Genomic DNA, 18,292 nt, shown 5'->3' with positions numbered 1-18,292 from the left:
TAAGGAAAATTAACACTTCACTTTCTAATTAGAAAAGGAAGACTAAGTAATTGAAATGATAGATAAACAAAAGATAATTTAGGGTTTTTTTCATCGGTTAATAACTTTTTAAAAAATAGAACACAAAAAAAAATACAGTTCTCAGTTTTCTTCTAAAATAAAGCTTACACAAAGCAAATTTTTCTCAACATCCCTTTGCAGCAGTTCTTCAAGCAGTTGCTAAGTCTCATGGACAGCAATAGCTGCCTACTGAGGGCAAATTTCAGTCCTGACTGCCAGCACCCCAGGGGCACTGAGGTGCACGAGGGTCGTGCCCAGCGAGAGAATGCCCAGTGATCGTGGGAGCAGGTGATGGACCCCTCTGGGAACCCGAGTGCCAGAACTACTGTCTGCTCCTTTTCTTGGGGATATGGAGCCTGAATGGGAGTGTGCCTGTTTCCTGACTGCTTGTGAGAAGTAGGAAATGCAAAGGAAAGAAACAACTGCAAAATGATAACAAGCAGCTCTAGCAGGTACTGCAACAGGTAAGTGTTGTAAAGAAAAGAGTGATGGATGTTGGGACAAAAGTATTTCTCTGGACAAGTTTCATTGCAGTGCTCCCCCCTTAAATGAGGAACAAAAAATTATTAAAGATATTACTCTGTTAAAAATTAGGACTAGTGTTTCAAACCAACAGGACCAAGCTAGTGGCAGTTTGAAGATATGGGAGAAGTAGTTGTTTCTCAGTTATCTCAGAATTTTCCAGTAGAGGGGAGGGAAGGGAAACATCTTTGCAACTCAGTGAGGCATAAAAAGCACCACAGTTCAACTGAAGAAAAATCTTACAGTACTGGATGTACAGGGAGTTCAGTAAAATAATTCTGAAGGGGCTTTCTGTTGGGTTTTTTTGTTGCTGTTTTTTAACTAATAAGCAAATAATACCCTTAAGACTGTGGCAGCTTTCTCCTGCTCATCTGGAGTATATTTTTAAGCAAAATAACAACAAATAGAAGAAAAAGTGGAAGACAAGAAAGAGCCTGCTTACAGAGAAGGACTGGTCTCTGGTCATTTAAAGTGATGGTTTTTTGTTATTGCATCGTTATAAGTGTCACCACACGTTACAGGCATATAGAACATTGTTGTACTCTTTTTTTTTTTTTTTTTTTTTTTTCCCCAGCCTACCTAAGACATATTTTGAAGCATGGAAAATTTTGGTGACCAGCAACCAATGCATTTATTTAACAGAGTAACCTTACAATATGAATTTAAAATTCAATGTGAAGAAATGTGAATAGATTTTAAAACAGATAAATTGTTTTGAGCATACAATCAGTGAAGAGAAACTTTCACAAAGAAAGGAAAGCTGAGGCTGGTCAAAACTTGCCAACTCTTTGGATGCTCACATATGCTCAGAGTTTTTAGGCCTCCTATTACAAAAAGTTCATTTGTAGGTTGGCCAGAACAGCAAAACCACTACATAAGCTGGGTACAGAAAGGAAACCATTCCAGTGATCAGCAGTGTGTGATTTAGCATTCTGAGAGTCAAAGAGGCTCTTGTGACTGCTCCTGTTTTAGGCTGTGTGTTTCAAGCCCCTTTTCATATTGTGCACAGCTGCTAACACTTACAGTTTGGGGTAGTGTTGACACAGGAACACAAAGGGGTTGAGATATTGCTCACTTATTACCAGGGTGGGAGGTCAAGGGGAGGACACATGGGGGTAGGAGTTTTCCAAAGCAAAATCATTGCCAAACTAACTTGTGACTATGGCTAAGGAATAGTTTCTTTATTGGAAATTTATGATCAGGGTAGACCGTGCCGACAGCAATGAGTAAACTTGGTACAAAAAAAAAAAAAAAAAAAAAAAAAAAAAAAAAAAGCCTTTTCTATTTTTATCAGGAGTTTCTGAAACTGGAAGTAGGATGTTGAAATTTGCACTGCCTATGAAGAAGCAGTTGTTAAACTGTTTGCTTGGAAAAGTATCTTTTTGAGCTATAATAATAAAAGCTTAATGTGAGATCTGAAGTTTCCTAGAGCAGATGAAAAGCAGTTGCTGATGGCCAGGACAGGGCACTGCTGTGCAGATGAGCAGGGCTGGAATGCCAGATCCCAGGACACGCAGAATGTGGGCAGGGTGTGGCCCTCTGGGTGGGCTCCCTTTAATGATGCTGGTTGGGCCTCCCCAGTGATGGGTACCTGTAACATCAGACTGTACTCAGTCTGGGGGAGATAAAGAGAGAACGTGATTTTTAAGCTGTTGAACTGCAGGAACTTTGGCATTTTGCGCATTATGCTGGGACCTGGGAGAGGCTCTCACAGCCTTGCAACTCAACATTTTTGCCAAATAGCCCATAAGAAGCAAGGTGAAGCTGGTTGCACTTGGCTGAGGTGAAAGACATATTGTTTTAGTAAATGGTTGTTTGCAAAATTACTCAGATCAGGAATTTAGCCAAACCCTAAAGGACCACCTTTTCAATGGAATCATTTGCTAGAGAGAGGAAATCTGGAGAACTTAGACGTAGCCTTTGCAAATTCCCTCAAGGGGTTTCATGCAGTCTTTGGTAGTAACCAGAAAAAACAGTATTCTTGTGGGTGAAGTTCCTAAAAAGGAAATAAAATAATTTGGTTTATGTATTAAACCTGAAGATAAAAATCATGTTTATTTCTGCAAGAATTAAAGCACTGCAGCAGATAAGGACTCTTAGCTGTGTAATGCTTCCAAGCATGACTTGACAATCCTAGGAGAAAGAAAAGCAGAACTCCTTTGAGGAGTCCATTAAAATGCTGATACACACATATAAGAAGTAATGGATGGGATATCTTGAGTCCCAAGGCTTTATTAGGAGTTGTTCATAAGGAATAGATGATGTGGTAACAAGGATTTCAGTAAAATTTCCTCAATACAATGGTTGTATGATGTGCTGACTAAGAAAGACTTTGAAGCAAGAAGCAAAGAAACAATTTCCATCTGTTCAAAACTGTGGAACATTCTTTAAAAATACAGGATTAAAGGGAAAAAACACCTGATTTCAGCATCTGGTTCTTTTCAGATGGAAACAAATGCAGGTTTGTAAAGTTTTGGTTATTGGAATGGTTTTGGTGGGGTTTTTTTACTTGTATGTTTTTTCAAAACTGAGGTTAAAAAAAGGGGGGCGGGCAATAGTATGTCGAATAGTGACAACTTGGAATAGTGTTCATAAAGAAAGAATTGGAATTCCTATCCAAAACATGTGTTTTCCTGTAAAAGTCAGAAGATGTGACAAAACCCTCACGACTTTGAAGCTAAAGAAATGTTGCACAGAATGAACAAGTTGGTGTTCTTCAACTGGCAAACAGAGAGTTGCCTGTAACCTCCAGGTTGTTCTTACAGTGTGTGACAGTCCCTGCACAGAGCTGTAGTTTCACCTGATCACCATGATACAGGTGAAATCTTCACAAATCCTTTCTCCTCCAGCTTTATTTCTTAGCAAATTCTATATCCCATAAACTGTTGTTAATATTTAGCTTGTGGTAACTATAATGTTAATGCTAAATCAGTTAATTTTACTGCATGCTGAAAATTGAGAGGCTGGAGTTGGAAAAAGTAGGAAAACTTTTTTTACTTCAGTTATCTTGCTGATTCTAATCAGAATTCCCAATTTAGACAGCATGATTCAAAAGAGCCTGTGTGACAATTCAAAACCTTGTCACTGTCAGAGTGCAAACCATCCATCTGAACATGTTTCAGGCTTTGACACGTAAAGTGTTTGACTGGACTTTCTCTCCTTTCTGCAAAGCATCCAGGGAACTGCTGCTGTGCAAATGGATTCATAAAAGTCTCGTGAGCAGGGCCAGTCCTTGACTTTGTCTCTTGTTTCATTTCTGCTCATGACCTGTTGTCTTGAAGTGCTAACCTGTCAAGTTCAATTCGAGTTGTTTGCAGCTTAGATGTTTACTAGATAAGCTGTTATTTTCTGTTATTGGCTTTTGTCCTCTGCAAGGAAATAAAACTCTCAGAAACTGAGAGAGATGGGGAAACACACAAAGCTTTAAAAAATCCAGTTTAAAAAAAAAAATTATGATATGGAGATGTCAACCAGAATTAAAGTAGTTGCATGTTTGAGCTTGATAGTATTACTTTGAATTCATATTGATGCCACAGTGGAAGCATAATTTTAGTATTCTTATATTCTTCTCCCTCATTTCCAGTCAAGTGTCTTATAGACAGAAGTTTGACTGTAATTGATCTTTTGTGGTTAAATGCATATACAGAAAATAAAGGAGACAAAGGTTTACAATGGCTGTAGCCAAAAGCCATTTGTGTCTGTGGCAGATGGAGATACCATGTAAAATGTGTACATTTTAACCATGCTTATTAGAAACCAGAAGTAAATTCTGCCTTTAATAATACTGAGTGACAGAAAGAAGACCACACTCATGAAAGACAAGAAACTTGGTAATGGTGAGATGGGTGAAGTTGTAAATAACTTCACACATGGTGTTAGGAAGTTCAGGGATTTTAAAACTCTCCCAAGTCTGATGCATGTTCTCAAGCATACTCTGGGACAGACAAGACTGAACAATGAATGACTGAAGCTCCTACCTTGTCTCAGTAGTTAATATCCACAGTATCACCTGTAATAATCAGTGATATTAACAATTTTGAGCAACTGTGACAATTTCTTTAAAATCTCTGTTGTGATTCAAAAGAGCTGACTTTGTTACTTTTTACATGGGAGAAATCAACAGAAGCAGTTGTAATGTTTCCTTAACTTTCTAGAGATTCATTTGTGTGCTCCCAAAAAAAGTATTGAATTTTAGGGCATGAACACAGGAAGAGATGCTGCTGTACACTAAGAAAGTGGGTGAATGGTCTTAGTTCTTGGCAAATGGAGGTACCCACATTACAGTGCCCCACTGGGGCCTAAGTGAGATGTGCTAACTGCTCTATATTAGTCCCTGCCCAAGCTTATTAAGTGGTGATTTTGTTGAGCAAGGATCTTGTTTTCATCGTTGTAGTCCATCTAAGCAGATGACAAGTTGTATTAAATAGTTATTTTTGGCAATTGTTATTTTTAAACTTAGAATAACTTGATTTTTTTTAAGTAAAAATGTTTTGCTTAATAGTAAAATTTTAAAATTGTACTTCAGTACAAGGCATAGATTCTTTTTTAATTACATTGTGTGTTATCAATCACTTGTATTGCCATCGAGTAGAATTATTGCTTTAGAAGTATTTGACTTTTTCTGTACTTTTACCATTGCATGTTTAATGAGGTTTGACATTATCTATCCAACAATTTTGCATCTTCATTTTGATAATCACTATACAATTAATAAGATCCTATGATAAGCCCAGTGAAGTTGCACTGAAGCTGTAACTGCCATTTTTCATGAGAAATTGTAGCTATAAAATATAATATGACTTGCCTCAAGCCACACAGCAGCAAACCTTTAAGAAAGCCACAGCAGGTTTGGATTTATTCTTCCTATCTTTTGTTTTAAATATAAAATATATTTCTTCTTCCAAATAAGGTAAGACATGCAGGGAGAAATTATCGTGGTTGTATACACAGAAAGAAATAGATTATGCAGTAGTGTACATTAGCATATATGCTTGCACTTGCAAGTTAAGATCAGTCATCAAAAATTTCATCTTAAATGAAAATTTTAATAATTATGTGCATTTGAACAACTATACAGCTTTATTATCCAAACTGCAGCTTTCTCTAAAAATGCATAAATATGCATCTGCTTGAGAGATTTCTAATATTGCTATATTAAAATTCTTACTATCAATAAAAAAAATCTGTGGAGCAACAAATGATGTTTCCATATGCAAAAATCTTTAGAAATGTGTGGTCTGAAAATGAGACATTTCCAAATAAAATTGAGCTATGCAGAAGAAATTGAGGGAGAAGTCCTTAAGGTGACTTTTAAATGAAAATGAAATGTCTTTTAGTAAGTTTCAGAGGTACAATATTACAGACTAGTAGAATTGTATCTCATTAATTTCAAACACAGATTTTATGTGAGGCTATTTGATTATAATTTGATTATCTGACCCTGTAATTAAAGTTTATTGCCAATTTCAAAGCTTATGTGTAAAATGAACTGGTTTTCTTCAAAGCAATATACAATCCATTGGACTCATTGACTCCTAGTTTTGCATTTAAATCGAAAACTCTGTTATAACATGACAAACAGGTTCAGTTTTTGATCATTAATCCTGCTAAGCAATATTCATAAATTCAATTTTGAATCAGTTGGAATACTTTTCTTTTATTAGTTTCTGTGTTATTAAATGAGATTGTTTCTGACTAATATATTTCTGGACTCAAACTGTAGCTCCAAGCTGTTATTCAAATCAAATAACATGCCCCTTACTTGTGCCTAGCACTAATAAATGCCAACTTGTGATACATTTGCTGGAGACTGTCACGAATATTAAAGGAGGCAATAATGCCACTAATGTCTCATAAGTAAGCTTATTTTTCTAAAGGGCTGAAATCAGTCATCCTACTGAGGGGGGCAAAGGGGGAAGAGCCTTTAAGACTTAAAGCCTAAAGCATTATTTTACTCAGCTAAACATTATTATTGAGGAGGTAAATGACCAAGAAATTACCACTGCAGAGGATGAAAAATACAACATGTAACTTCTGGTGCCACCATGAGCAACAGAAATGCATCCACTGGCTGAGCATATGCTGGGCTTAGTAGACTTGCATGTTCATTGGTTTGGAGGCATGTTTTCCTCCTTCTGAGGCTTTGAATTAAAGGAAGAAAAAAAATCCAACACCCTTTTATTGTTATTCCAAACCACCTACTTCAGTGCTTTTGAGATATTACTGGTAATAGTTAGGGGGGTTTGGTACAGAACACAAGTTTAATATGTTGACATGGAATTATTTAAACGGGATTTACTTGTCTAAGTTATCATCCCACAAGCTGGGCAGTTTGTGAAGGGGTTTATTGGGCAGAGCAGGGAGTCTGACTGTGCCTGAGAGATGGAGCACAGATCTTACCTGTGTCCCAAAGGGATACAGGGACAATGCTGAGATTCACACACAATCAGTTTGATTTCTGCTATCTCACAATATCTCCCACTGTGGATTTTTTGGGTTTAATTTATATTTTGGAGGGTTTTCTTTTGTTTTGTTTGGGGTTTTTTTGTGGGGTTTTTTGTTTGTTTGTTTGTGTTTGTTTTGTTTTATTTTGTTGCTTTTTTGTTTTTGTGGGGTTTTTTTGCTGGAGGTAGAATACCTCCAGCAATAATGAGTGTCCATTCTACAACTCCGCGTACTTTTTAATGAAACTTTGAGCCATGTATTTATCCCTTTGTTTCCCTAGTCCTTTTTTCCCAAATATTTACCATTTAATTAAAAAAGAGCCAGTTGTTTATATTTTGTGCAGTTGAGTTCTTAGCTTTCCTACTTTACCAAAAGTCCTATTTGATAACCTTGTATTTTCTTTTCAAAAATAATAATATAGAAAAATCTCATGCCTATTGAAGTGCAATAGTGTTGGTATCACAGAATGCACCAAAATAAATGATAGGTTCTAGGAGAGTGACTAATGTATTTAGTTATGGTTGAGGGGGTTTTCATTAAATGATGATTCTTACATTTAAAGGTGTTTATTTTAACGGGACAGATGAAAGCACTGAGAGACAATCTGATGGTTTGTTTTATGACAGCTTTAGTTGTACAGAGTGTTCTGTGCTGTGCAGGGTGAATTCCAGAGGGGTTTGGTTTACAGTGGCCCGTGAGCTCTGCTGCAGCGGGCGCTGTGCCCAGGGCGTGCTGCAGGGCTGTGCTGCCCGGGCTCGCTCTGCTGCAGCCTGCCCCACTCCTGGCACGGAACAACGGGACTCCCAGAAGGTGACATCTCTCTACCCCCTGAGCTAACAGGCAACCCTTGGCCCAGCACTTCCCTTTTTTTCTTTCCTAGATTTTCATGGAAAACAGAAGCTACTTGTCAGAATCTGTGGTATTGATGATTCTGAGATTGTATAAAATCTCTGTCTTTCTGCCCCGCTGCCAAAGAAGAAGCCATAATTGGTCTGTGCTGTTTCAAGGTTGTTTATTCTGTTTATCTCTAACATGTTCTGCTGCCCTGCCGCAGCTCTGTCCTGCAGGGCAGCGTGTGGGGCTCTGCCCTCAGTGGGATGGTACAAACATTAAATACCACAAACTACCTGTGCTGGATTTACAATAACGTGCCAATATCTGTCACCTACGTTGGACAGTGTGTCCCCAGCCTAAACCAATAGAAAAATGCCAACACCACAGTGAAACATGGAGGGCATGAAGAAGAAGGACAAGACACACCCAATTTCCTCCAGCTTGTCCCCTTTGGACCCCTTATCCTAAAATTTTACTTTTGCACCTGTGCCACCCTTAATTATTACTTAAATCAAACACTCAGAGCTTGTAATTCATCCTGTAAGATTGAAAACTCTTTTCCATGGGCAGAGATCACAGCCAGTGTCTCTGGGGGCTCTGTCCAGGCGGGTTCCTGACCCCCTGCCAGAGTCCCAGACCCTCCAGGGCAGCCAGAGGGAAGCCCTGGACTCCCACAGCTGCTCATGACTGATCACCAGGTGTTACTGAACACCCTGGAGCTGAGGTAGAGCTACAGTTCACAGAACAGATGAACACTATTTGCCTAAAGTGTCGTTTAATTTGTTTTTGTTTAGTGTTTTTATTTTAATTCTAAATTGTTGCCTACTTTAACAAATACTGTGATCCTCCCCACAGAGGAATTTGTGTCAGTGCCTCCTCTGTCTAATATCTCCTTATTTTTGAAGTGCAGTGGAAGATTTGGTTTGAATGCTTCTATGTTATTTTTTCAATGGCAATTTTTTTGTTATTATAGACATAATTCTTAGTTCTCACAATGAATACAGCAAGGTGACAGACTGTCATAATAATGCAGATTATGATTGATAGCATGTGATCCTAAGCTTGGATAGTATGATGCATAAATAACTTGAAATGTATTTATATTTCCATCTTCTTGTGGCCAAGATCAGTCCACAAACTGTGAGTGAGAACAGCTTCAGCCTCTATGGTGAGAAAGGCCATTTAAAAATGACTTTGGTATCTAATTATCTTATCTACATAACAGTAGCCAAGTTCTCCCATCTACTGCTAGAACTCTGTCAAATGCTGCCCTGCTTTGATATTACCAGAGAAGCTGAATCCAGGCCAGGATTTAGTGGCCAGGTCCAGTTCAACATGTAGTTTTCTCTAACACCAATTTAGTACTTCTTTTACTACACTTTCTTTCAGACTTTTTTATTAAAACTAGGTTATTTTGGATGCAACCTAGCACAATCAATTTTATTTCCAGCCATAGCCAAGGCCAGTAATAGTGCACTGATTGCTTGGGATTGCTGAAGAAGCTTTGTAAGAACTCCAGAACAATGAAAGATTTTGCCTAAATAAAATATTAGGAATCTGGAGCCAGATACATTGGTAAGTTGTGGCTGGCTTTTGCTGTACTTTTACTGAGATGTGCAGGGATCTGGGCTCTTTACCTCTAGAGCCATGAATTAGGTTATAGAAATGTATAGCCAGAAACATTTTGGTTTAGCCCACAATTGCTCACATCCTCCAGGTTTTCTGGAAGAGAAATTTGAAATTGCACTTAGCTAGCACATGCCTGCTCTTCAATATGTACATAAATGCTTCCCTAATTGTGTGAATAGTAAGTGTGAAAAATAACACTAATGTTCGTGTTTTCTTAAGGTAAGTATCTACTCATAATTACTTTTTGAGCAAATCAATTTTATTTTTCAGAAAAAAAAGGATCATTTGAAGATATATTTGACATTTAATAAAAAGTTAATTAGGCTTTGCATGGCTATTTAAACATTGCATAGGTCACATGCAGGTTTGAAGTATTACTTTAGGAAAACATTATGATAGTGGTTATTATAACATCTTGTTATCTGCCTCAAAGGATCCCTGAAAATAATTAAGAGGTAATATTTTTATAAAATAAAGGTAAAATGTTTTTCCTATTCATATTTCAGCCTTGTAAATAATTATTTTCCAGTCCCAGAAAATTTTTGTTTGTGATAAATTTTGTGCTAAAATAATAAGATAGATGAGAGTGTAATGATACAAAGACAGGTCAGTGAACGCTACTGGCTGCACAATTTAAGGACTTGGGTCTCTCAGATAATGGTCTGAATTTTGTCTTCTCTTTGTTTGAATGAGGTTTTTTTCTTTCTTTCTTTCCAGGATGGTCAATCTTACTACACTTGAGAATCAATTCTGGCCCCACAAAAGCAGGGGATGAAGCCTGTGTCCCCAAAGAACTACCTGACATTTGCATACCCCTAGAAGCAGGCTTGCAAAGTCAGTCAACTTTTTAAACAGCCCAGGAGCCATGACGAGGTGAATGTCTGGTTTTGCTTCATTTACCCCTTGCCTATCCATAGTCATTTTGCATAGGATATACAGACATGTGATTTTTTTAAATAAAATTGAATTGTTTTCTCACAGTGAACAGATTTGTGTTGCCTTCTGAAAAATGTTCCAGTTTCCACTATAATCACAGATAGCTTCCTTTTTTTTTTTTTTTTTTTAGTGGATCATGATATTTTTACAAAGAAGTAAGGAGGCTTACATAGAATTCACTCATCCTCTTGGTCCTATTTTTCTGACTGTAAAAACTTTGGGAACTTTCCCTTTCTAAATTTTGAGAAAAATGAGGGTGTTGTGTTGCACTACGTAAATCTTCAGTGGAAGATGTGCACACCCAGCATTTTGCTGACAATGCTAAAGATGCCTGAAGGTTAAGGAGGGCCATGTGCAGATCCAGCCATGCACTAGAAGTGGAAGGTGTTTCACCACTCTGGACAAAAGGGGCTTTATCTGAAGTGTGATGGAAATGACAGAATAAAAATACAAAAGCCTTCAATTTTATACTAATTTGGGTTTTTTGCAAGGATTAGCAAAATCTAGAAACTCTTTTGTACTCCAGCTTAATATCTCTCCACATTGTGGTGGAAACAGGAAAACAGATTAGTATGATGTTTTAAAAAATTTCCAGACTTTAAAATTCTATAATTACTTTAAGTATTTTTTTGGCATGCAATTAGCAGCATTCCAATAAAATGGATAAAAATTAACACTGTGTTCTCAAATCCACTCTCTATCATCTCAGCAGACATCACTGTGTCAGTTAACTTTGAATACATGATTAATATTTTTGTTTCTAATGGTGTTTGGTTCTAAATTGTCTCTTAAAAGAAATTTTGCATTTTATAACATAACATGCACTATTTTGGAAGTGACAGTAGTGATATGATTATAATTTACACCAGAACCCTCATAAATAATTTAGGCTAAATCCTGAAACTGTTTTATATAGTTAATATTTAGTTTAAATATCAAATACTTTACTTCATATTTAAAATCTAGACTCTAAAAATTAATTTCATTGTAAAATCTCAGACTTGATTCTATATGAAAAGTTTAATTTTAGGATTAAATGGTTTAGACTTCTTAGATAAACTAATTTAGATACTTGTTTATCTGCTTTGTGGTAAAAAATGTTGCATATCAGGGATTAGGTTTTGAAGATGATCCAAATGTGGGAACCAGAGTATTTACTTTCATATTTAACTACCAGAATGCATACAACTGGATACTAATTTGAAGAATATCAGGCACTCAGGAATTGCTAGGATGTAATATTTCTTAAACATATTTATCAAAAAGAAAAAAAAAAGTCAAAAATTATATTCAAATAATTAAACCAGCTCCCAGCCCAGAAATAACAATGTTAAAACATAAAAAATTCTTCCCCTGACAATTTTTGTCTGGTGCGTGATAGTATTGTCTATCCTTTTTTACATTTTCTTCTAACCAGTGAAAATCCCTCAACTGTATGAAAATTTGATTTTAATTTTCATATAAACAAAAATGTACTAAGCAGTTTCCAATAACTGGACTAGATTAGTCGATTAACTTGTTTTACTGAATACTTTAGTTCCTTTTTGTAGAAATAAGGTCATCTGATGCTTTTAAGCAATAAATTATATAAATTGTTTAAGTAATTTTTTATTATAACATATGGATTATACAACAAATTATAACAAATACTAGAGTAAATGGATTTGGTACTTAATATTTTATTCTACTATTTTTTTTTCCTCAATTCTTCCCCTTGGAAGCTCACTAGAGTTGGAGGGCTCTCATCCTGGAAAATGTAAGTTAAAGACACTTTAAGTCTTTTTTTATCAGGCTACAGTTATTCTGAGCATGTCAACTCTTGAATGCTGAAGTTTCCTTGCACAGTTAAAGCACAGCACAAGAATCAGCTCAGGCTATGCAGAACCTTGCAAAGCTGATCTCTTTGAAATATGTCCAAATAGATATTCAAATCACTATTACAACATAAATCAAAAATGCTTTCCACATTTTACAGCGTACTTCATGTGACAAGAACATTTCCTCTCAGTTGTGATTCTTTTTCAAAGAGTGGAAATCTTCAACTTGATGATACTTGATGGCAAAAGAATGTTCACTGAAGTGTGGCATAACACTGTGGCTTGTTCACATTCAAATTTAAAGTAATAAAAAATATGAAGGAGTGGAGGAAAGAGATCTATTTATCACATGGTTTATCCACTAAAGCAATTTCAACGTGTAAGCCCAAATTTATTCATGATGTTAGTGCCGTTGCAGCACAGGAGATTTTATCCCTGCTGCTTTTCTTCCATGGGTGTTGCTGTCAAAGCTTCCCAGTCACCTTGGTTAATTCATTCCGTGTGCCAGAAGTAATTATCCAAACTTGCATGCTGCCTGCCATGCTGGGGAGCTTTGGAGTGTGTGCTATGATGTCATAAGGCAGTCATTAATGTGACAGAGGCTACCTGGAGGCCCATGCCAGTGAATCACATTCCCATATGAAAGGTATTGATTTAATCATTCTGATAGCAGCCCTGTCAGAAATGTAATTGTCCATTGGAAGTACAGACGCATAAATGGACATCCCAGCAAAAGGCAGCAATCTTTCTAAGTTACATTTTACATTTATTCAGATCATTCCGCTTGTTTTCCTCCTCCTCGTGCCCCCAGCCCGAGTCTGTTATTGATATAAAGGTTGAAGCTCAGGCAGCTTAACTGTTATGTGGAGTGACCTTTACTTTTAATATTAATATAGTATTGTAAAGTCTATGAGACTCATAAATGCAATTTTAGAATTCATATGAAATGCCATGTGCTGAACCTATTGCAACTTTTCCTCTAGTCCTGTGGCAGGTTGCAAACTATGCGAATTAATATGCATCATATTCTTTCCCCTTTATTTACTTAGAGAGGTTTGCAGAGCAACTTTATCAAGAGTAACATTATCAAGAGCTTTCCTGCAAGCTTCTTTATCATATTCACATCCGTGTCTGCTCGACACTTGTCACTGTCAATCAAATGGCAATAATACGCAGATGATTTGCTCATTTGGTTTAATAAAATCTCTCTGCTTATTTGCACTGCAGTCATTATGCCACATAATTGCTCCGCCGCCGAGGTGAAAGGCAGCCAGTTGCCTGGGGGATAAGAAGAGACTATTGCTATATGAAGGATTTGTTTCTTTGCCTCTGTCTCTCCCTAGTCACTCATATCCCTAAAATTAATATTGTATTTGAATCCAGTCCTGCTATTCTTATGCAGGCTAACATTGTTATTACTTATTATTTGGATGTGAAGTCATTTATTTTTAGTTTTGATGTCCAGGCTGTCAAGCTAAATTTCATTGTGTACTGCCACATACGATTTTTAACTGCCATTTAAACTTGATTCAAAATCCAAATTATGAAGAGAACACGTTCAAAGGAATGGGCTGACAGGAAGTATAGCTACAATTTTTATTTCCCAGGAAATCAAAGTATAGATCTTGTTATTGTGGTGGAGGTATGTGCGGTTTTCATACCTCATAATCTTTTTTGTATTGGCTGGACACTGTGATTCAAGAACAGAAAAAGGGGGGCTGTTTATGCATATGAGCAGCCCTTAGGGTGCAAAACAAAGGCATTCACTTCCAACAATGATATAGCACAGAACTAGCTCAACTGACTGTTGTAAATTCCTGAATGATTTGTACTCCATTTTCCAGTAGATTCTACTATGATGGATGGTGGAAGTAAAAATGAGGAATCTATTCCTCTAACACAAACCTTGGCTCCTTCATTGCACAGCTAATAAATCAGTCACTGCCACGTGATAATAACTACCAGCCCATATTTCTGGGTGATTCCACCTCAGTGGCATACTCGTTAGGAGCCTAAAATACTTCATATTTAAATGTATTCCAAATAGCAAGTGCTTAGTGTTTCTTTTAAAGAAAATCAAAAACTAGGCTAAAACTCCATATGAGAGACTATGTCTATGTTCAGCTTTCCTATTTTTATTCCAAGTCCTGCAATGAGCTTAACTAGGTCTGTTGGTAGGCCAGAGGAAGTGCTAATGCTTTAAAGCTGTTGAAGTTGAGGACACATTTTTATTTGTATAAACTCAATTTAATAGTATTGAGATATAGAAAGAGAGAGTGATGAGCTGTAATATTAATGTAGGGACAGTAAATTGGGGAGCCCATTAATTCACAGAAGTCCCAAATAGGGATAAAAAGTCATCTCCAGCTTTTCTGGTAGGCCATTGCAGTTCATCCAGTCAATTGATACTAAACACAAGTAGCAAGATTTAAAAAAGTATTATACTGTGAGATTTTCAAGCTCACTTTATAGAAACCAAGAGATACAACTCCATTCAGTAGCTAAAATGGTTAATCACGCTCACTATTGAAATACTTACTGGATGTCTTATTCAAAATTCTTGTTATGGTTTTCCACACTAGATTAAAGATACTTATCTCCCAGAATTTTTGCTACTTTTTTGTCTTGTAATTGAGTTCTTTCTCAGTAGTATTTAGCAAAATTAATAGATCCCTTAACATATCCCTGGTCTCTCCACCAGCTTTCTCTGTGTACAGGGCTCTGCTTTTCTCACATGTAAGTAATGCCATCAGTTATCTAAGCAGTGTTTTGTATGAAGTTAACCTCTTTTCCAGAGGACAAGGAGGCATAGCTGTAAATGAGCAGCTAATATTGAACTTTTTTATCTGTTTTGGTTGTTTTTTTTTTTTTTTTTAATTACAAGAAAGGACTCAATTTATTCTTTTTTCATTTAGTAGTTTGGATTTTTTTACCATATCTGTGAAGCAGTTGTGATCATTTTTAGTTGTAATCATTTTATCATATTTTGATATCATTTCTATTACCCAAGTATGATTGTAAATTATTTCTTAGAGAAAAATGTTGCCAAGCCATGGCTTAAAACATTCTGTCTGCAAGGGTGGAGTTCAGCTGGGCTGTGTGCTCAGAGCCCAGCCATGCCATGGCTGCTGTGGGTATCACACCATGGCTTGCCTAGGCTGCTTCTGCTTCATGGGTGATCTTGCATGCTCCCCTTGTGCATTCCACGTAGCAGTACAGATTTATTCCAACTTAGGACTCCGATTATCCTTCCTGAATAACAAAATGTCCAGCAAAGGAAATTGATAAAAGCACCTACATTTCCTTCAGGTAGTTCAACACTCAGAACTAGAGATGAGTGAGCAGGAAAGGGAGATGAGAGTTTCTTCCCTAAAGCTTTACACAACTAAAGATCTTTTCAGCAGTCTGCATAGCTGTTACAGTTTACACAGTATTTTTTTTTTCTTTTGAAGACAGCTTCCCATCCTGTCCTCTTCCATAATTTACCTTTGCTTTCATATTGTGTTCTGCCCAAAGAGCTGTTCACTGCAGACCTGCTGTTGCTGCTAATACACAGTAGCCTGTATAGACAGGTCACGAAGCCTGAGGTCTTGTGAAGGAGACCAAACAGTGAACAGGTTGGTCTGAAAGATGTTAGAGTCTCTCCATCTTTGGAGATATTGAAACCACAGCTGGATGTGGTCCTGAGCAGTCTGCTGCAGGACTCCTCCCTGAGCAGGGGGATTGGACCAGACAAGCTCCAGAGGATCATTCCAAACTCATCCTTTCTGGAATTCAAGGATGCCCAAGTGCCATATGACTTGCAAAAGCTTTTTATATAAAGGATATAAATATAGGAAATTATCTATTGTCATTTTTTGGTAGGAAATAATTTTACAGTGAGACAAATCATTAATCTTCATTACCATTTGTAAAGAACTTTATTTTGCCCTATCTATTTTTTGCCTTATGTCTGTGGAGGGAGTAGTTTGTTTGTTTGTTTCTGGAGTTTTGGTTTTTTGTGTGTGTTTTTTTGTTTTGTTTGTTTTTTTTTGTTGTTGTTGTTTAGTTTTGTTTGGTTGTTTTTTTTTTTGGTTGTTTCTCTCTTTTTTTTTGGTGGGGAGAAGTAAAAAATGCACATCAACTTAGCTAATTTTAGGCCATGCTACAGCTACAGAAAACTTCAACAACATGTCCTAAAGATTGCCCTGATAAAAACCTCTTATTTCAGATTAATCACAAAAGCACTCAGAAAGGAAGGAAGGAGAGTTTCATTTTCCTGTCTTTATGGTGGGTTTTGATCCTTCCTAATCCCTAATATTAAAAATATCTTAATTTTAAATATGTTTATTTTGTAATGGGGGCTGGTTTGGCTTTATAAATGTAATGAGTGTTAGGAAAAAATGTTGACTATTGTGTGGGTGATGGTTTTCCCACATGGAAGTACAGCTGCTGTGTTGCTATTGTCTGGATGTTGGCCCATGTTCTCCTTTCTGTACACAGCCCACTGCATGTTCCTTTCCAAGAGCATCCTTCTGCACTTACAACAGGAAGTAGCAACAGTTACAAAACAAAAATGTTGCCTGCATTTTTTTGTAGAGATATCATAGTTTCAGACAAACTAGCATATTGAATTGTGTATTGCAGGAAAAATAATATTAGTTTATCTTAGAATACAGTGCTTAGCTTGGTATGCAGCTGCCACAATTACTTAAGAAAGGTATTGATGTGTTTGAATTAGCACTCTGTGCATTTGCATACACAGACTTGTGCATACACAGACACACACTGAGGCTGTCATAAATTAAAGAAACTGGGGAATTTCTGTCCAGCTCAAATACTCAAACTACATGCGTGTGTTCAGAACTGTGGTGAGCAGGATTTCAGAAGGACTGTAACTAAAAATTAATTTATAATTACACAGCCTATAATTAAATAATGAAAATTAATTAAATTGTGACAGTAGTTCTTTGTTTGACTATTGAATAAGTTACTTGACATTTTTCATCAATATTCTTGGCTTTAAATTTGAACCAATATATAAAATAACACAGAAAATACTACACTAGGGAACATTCTACCCAGGATTTTCATAAAAGAGAGAAATCTAATATTATACCCTAGTATTAATTAACGTTAGATTTACTATCTGAAAGAAGGTATTTAAAATTCTGCAAAATGAGACATTTATCTTTTTATAGTGTCTTTCTCATAATCTTCATTTTCCAAAGGCATTAAGGGACCTTATGTTTGCAAAGTGGAAATTATTAAGAATAATTAAGATGAAAGTTTTATTTGACAGAAGAATTCTCATGATGTTTGGAAAGACTCAGTTTAAATCTAATCTCAGTTCACACTGTTGCTTTTAGAATGAAATGCAGTGTAATATAACCACAAACAGCCAAGCCAGATTTCAAAACTGCAGAGACATTACCTGTGTCCCTTAAAAAGGTAGCAAAATTAGACCTCCCAACCTCTTGTGGATTTAACAACCAACAAATGTATAGAAGATAAGATTGAATTAAATTATTACTTTGAGGAAAAAATAGAACTGAATGGAAGATACAAAAGTACACTAACTTACAGAAAAAAGGTTGCAGATGGCATAGAAAAGATACCAAAACTCAGGTAAAAAATAAACCACTTGAAACCGATGGGGACAGAGATGTTCTATTGAAGATTTTTTTTTGGCCAACCTAAGTTTTAATTAATACATTAAATATCTCAACTGAAGTCTTGTTGAAGTTAACAGGAATTTTGTTGATTTTTAAAAATTGTTGTGTAATGTGCCTAAATCATTAATTTGTGACTAATCAAACTGGTTGTGAATAGACCAAATTGGGAGACAGAGGTTCCTGCATCCTGGCTACGATGCAGTAGAAGCCAACATAACCTCATTTGACTTGAAATTGCTTCCTACTGAGGAAATATTTAATTTTCCATCTAGCAGTGTTCATTTTTCTGAGGTTCTTCAGCTACACCTGGATAGCCAGACCCTGACTCCAATTGCATTTCCAAGACAGTCAGTTAGCTGAGTCAGTGTTCTTGCTCCCCTTATGCTCATTGAAGGG

The 18,292-nt window shown here is 36.5% G+C and overlaps 1 long non-coding RNA gene across 14 annotated transcripts in view; it reads left to right on the top strand.

Annotated features, from left to right (window-relative positions):
• Positions 1–12,575, top strand: part of LOC105758733 (uncharacterized) — an 80,290-nt gene extending 67,715 nt beyond the window's left edge. For all 14 annotated transcript variants that reach the window (XR_012057790.1, XR_012057783.1, XR_012057787.1 and 11 more), the window contains 3 exons: positions 202–524; positions 10,207–10,362; positions 12,147–12,575. This is a non-coding gene — a long non-coding RNA (uncharacterized lncRNA). The remainder of the gene's footprint in view (positions 1–201; positions 525–10,206; positions 10,363–12,146) is intronic.
• The last annotated feature ends 5,717 nt before the right edge of the window (positions 12,576–18,292 follow it).

The sequence above is a fragment of the Taeniopygia guttata genome, chromosome 11 (assembly GCF_048771995.1).
Source record: "Taeniopygia guttata chromosome 11, bTaeGut7.mat, whole genome shotgun sequence".
In the NCBI taxonomy this organism is placed as follows: domain Eukaryota; kingdom Metazoa; phylum Chordata; class Aves; order Passeriformes; family Estrildidae; genus Taeniopygia; species Taeniopygia guttata.
Note: the sequence above shows the minus strand (reverse complement) of the source record. Positions and strands in the feature narration are given on the sequence as shown.